We start from the raw sequence: 4,295 nt of genomic DNA on the forward strand, positions 1-4,295 counted from the left end.
GTGGGATCTTAGTTCCTAGACCAGGGATAAAACTCGGGCCCCTGCTTGTGAGCTCTGAGTCTCAGCCACTGGACTACCAGGGAAGTCCCCCTAACCTTCCTTTCTAAATTGCCTTCTGAGCTTCAGCCAGAGTGGATGAATTGGCAACTGCTCCATGAGCTGTGCAGAGTCCAGAGCTGACTCTGATGATGCCCTAAAGAAAGGGAAAGGTGTCCAGGCTCTCTGTCCCCCAACTCACAGTCCCAGAAATCACAGAACCTGTAAACCATGGCTCTTTTCTGCTACAGATGATTAAAGACATATCTTATCTGGGTTGTGCTCCTGGCAGGCTTTGGCACCAGTGTATGTGTGTGTGTGTGTGTGAGCTCAGATGCTCAGTCTTGTCCGACTCTTTCTGACTCCATGGACTATAGCCAGCCAGGCTCTTCTGTCCATGGGATTTCCCAAGCAAGAACACTGCAGTGGGTTGTTATTTCCTTCTCCAGGGGATCTTTCTTACCCAGGGAGCAAACCCAGGAGGGATCCCAAGGATCGAACCTGTGTCTCTTTCGTCTCCTGCATTGGCAGGTGGATTCTTTACCACTGTTCCACCTTTGGTACCAGTGAGGTTTTTCTTCAATCAGAAAAAAAAAGGAAAAAAGAAAAAAAATTGGCAATTGACAGAGCTAAGTAAACAAGCTGAGAAGAGGCCAAAGAATAGCGGTTGGATGATTCATAAGGTGGGGTGCTCCTTTCTTGGCAAAAAAAAAATATTATTATAAGATTGTAATCTGCTGGTGGCTGTCTTGTTCTTTAATGACTAGGCTCTCCTTCAGAATTCTAAGTGTAGGTTAGGTCTGGAAAAGAGAAAAAAGTTGAAACGAAGGACTTTTATTATGATCCGGTCTCTAGCCTCTGTCTTCCCTCTTTGTGAGCACTGTGGACATGACTGTGTTGCCCGTCTTACAGTTGAATCATGGTTGCACTTGTCCAGGTGATGTAGTTCATTCTATTTCGCCACCTTGGAAGACACAAGAAGGAAAGAGACTTTAAAGTTCTGCCTCGGTTTGCTCCAGAGAGACCTGGGGATTGTTTGTGGGTTACTTGATTTCCAGGTCCAGTAACTTTTTCCTCTGCTATTGTGAGCTCTTTCATTGTTTTCAGCAAATAATAGTCCAGGAGCAGCCAGAACTTTTTCTTTTTGACAGGAAGACCCCAGGAAGAGCTGTCAATTAGTAACCATTTACAAGGTACAATTGCTGGGTATCTGTCATCGTTTCCAGTACTGTTGAAGAGCTGAAAGTTTGGACATCCAGCTCTATCTAGATTAAGGAGGGGGAAATCGCACACATTGTTCTCTCAGGCTATTCCAGGAGAAGGTTTGCTTTAAAGAATAGTAGCTCCTATCAACAATCAGAAAAGAAGTTTAAGAAACATGAAGTTCCATAAAAATCCTTCCATTAAGAGGAAATGAGCAGTGACGAGAGCATGACCGGGGTGGGGTGCAGGTACGGAACAAAAGCCACAAGATTCCAGTCACACCTGTGCTCCTGGAAAATTGGGTGGGGACCAGCCTGGCCTGAAAGGACTTATTATTATTACTTTTAAAATACGTATTTGCTTATTTGGTTGTGCCGGCTCTTAGTTGCAGCATGAGGGATCTAGCTTTCTGACCAGAGATGGAACCCAGTCCCCCTTCATTTGGAGCACAGAGTCTCAGCCACTGGACCATCAGGGAAGTCCCCTGAAAGAAATTAATTTATTCAATTTCACTTCCAGGATTAAAAATAAGGCATGTGCTGATAATCTACGGTTAAATTGAGTTTTGGGGCATTATTTGCCTGGATTTAAACCTGAAATCTTTAATGTATTTGTTGTGTGTCTTTTGTCTAGTTATTTCACCTCCTTGTGCTTTTTTCTCTTCTTTGTCACTTCATTTTTTGTTTTTATTAAAGTGGTACATATCCACAATTTTTAAAAGTTGAATGGTTCTTCAAGGTCACTTGTAAAAAACATAGCTTTGTGGTCCATTTCTCCCTCTATTCCTATTTTCGTCTAGCTGCTTTTTTGAGTATATCCGTATTGCTAAACCATTTATAAATGATTTTTTTTCTGATTGAACATCTGTGTAAGGGATAAAGATTTTGTCCTCTTACTTGTTTGTTCCTTTAAACCACATGCATACATCTTTCCCCAATCCTCCTGTATATAATTTTTAGTTTGATCTATGTTTAGCTTTTAGATTATTGTGACTGTGGCAAGTGTCTTTTTAACTTAAATGTAACTTAACTTCTTAACTTAAATGTAACTTCTTAACTTAAAAGTAAAATGGGGAGGGATCAAATCATGAATTCATGAAGAGCGTGGAGTAAAGTGCTCAGCAGATGTTACAGAAATTCCAGAAAGTTTTCAATTAGCTATCCGACCTTGGGGCTGAATTTTCTCATCTGTAAAATTCAGGAGTTGGATCAGATAAGGTCTGAACTGACCTTAAAGGTCTTGATTTACAATTTACATTCTTTGCATTTTCCAAATGGAAATTCTGAGGCATACAGACAATAGTACCTGCTACTGATACAAGGCAACCTAGCAACAATCAGGTTGTGTAGTTTCCAATTATCTTATCAGAAGATGTTGCCCACAGTTCATAGGAGTACACTGGTATAACATTTCCAGAGGTCAATCTGGCAATACTTATCCAAAGTCTCAAAATTATGCCCCTAAATCCCATTTCTCAGAGTTTATCCTAGAACAAGAATAAGGAATAATTGAGGATGTTGCAAGATAGCTACAAGGATAGTCATTACAGGATTATTTCTAATAAGGAACTGAAAAAATACTGATAATCAAAACAGAGGATTGGTTAAATTATGGTACATATACCATATGAAAGGGCTTTCCTGGTGGCTCCGACGGTAAAGCGTCTGCCTACAATGAGGGAGACCCGGGTTCGATCCCTGGGTCAGGAAGATCCTCTGGAGGAGGAAATGACAACCCACTCCAGTACTCTTGCCTGGAAAATCCCATGGACGGAGGAGCCTGGTAGGCTACAGTCTATGGGGTCGAAAAGAGTCGGACACGACTGAGCGACTTCACTTTCTTTCTTTCTTTTTTTCTATACCGTATGAAATGAAATGCAGTTGTTATCATGATTAACAAGGAATGTTTCCACATGAGAAGAGCTTATAATACATTGTTTAATCAAAGACATATTCTCAATATAGACACTAAGACCCCAGAGTAGTTAAAAACCAACATACATATCCACACCAAATAGTCTACCAGATCCACCAAATATGAAACCAGTCCACTAAATGTATCCACCAGAATCTACCAAAATATAAATGGTTAGCTTAAGATAATGGTTCTTTTTTGGATTTAGTTTTTTTTTTAAAACTAATTTTATCCAATGAATATGTTGTGCTTTTTTCTGGTCTTTTTGTTTTGGAAAAATTGAAACATAAACAAAAAGTAGAAAAAGTTATGATAACCCTCCTCTTCACCATCTACCCATCACTGAATTTCAGTAATTATCTATGACCAGTCTTGCTTCATCTTGTATTATTATTTTTAAAACAAGTTTTATTTACTTTTAGTTTTTTAAAGTCTGCATTGACAATATTGCTTCTGTTTTCTGTCTTGGTTTTTTAGCCAAGAGGCATGTGTGATCTTAGTTCCTTGACTAGGAATGGAACCCACACTACCTACATTGGAAGGTGGAGTCTTAACCACAGGACTGCTGGGGAAGTCCCATATTGCTTTTTAATAGGAAAGAAAAACATCTCTGGAAAAAATTTCCAAGACTCTCATCTTAGAAGAGGTATGACTGTTCATTTCACTCCAACTACGGGACAAATAATAGGCTTCCCAGGTGGCACAGTGGTAAAGAATCTGCCTGCCAATCCAGGATCAGGGAAGATCCCCTGGAGTAGGAAATGGCAGCCTGCTCCAGTACTCTTGCATGGAAAATTCCAAGGACAGAGGAGCCTGGAGGGCTACAGGCCATGGGGTTGAAAAGAGTCGAACATGACCGAGTGACTGAGCACACACACAGCCCACAGGACAAATAATAGACATTAGTTCAAAATTCATAGTGGTCCAGAGCATGGCATTTTTAATCATATCAAGAGCCGTTCTCCACAGACCGAAACACATCCCGGTCAAGACTGGCTTCTGGTACAAGTACAGAAACTCAGGGCTACCAAGTGAAGGTGGGAAGAGGTTGGCTTTTGTGATCTCACAGGGCTGGGGCTGGGGGTGGGGGAAAGAGGGCAGACAGAGGCAAAGGTCCCTAGGGCCTCAGGCCTAATCTACCG

The sequence above is a fragment of the Bos mutus genome, chromosome 1, assembly GCF_027580195.1.
Source record: "Bos mutus isolate GX-2022 chromosome 1, NWIPB_WYAK_1.1, whole genome shotgun sequence".
NCBI lineage: Eukaryota > Metazoa > Chordata > Mammalia > Artiodactyla > Bovidae > Bos > Bos mutus.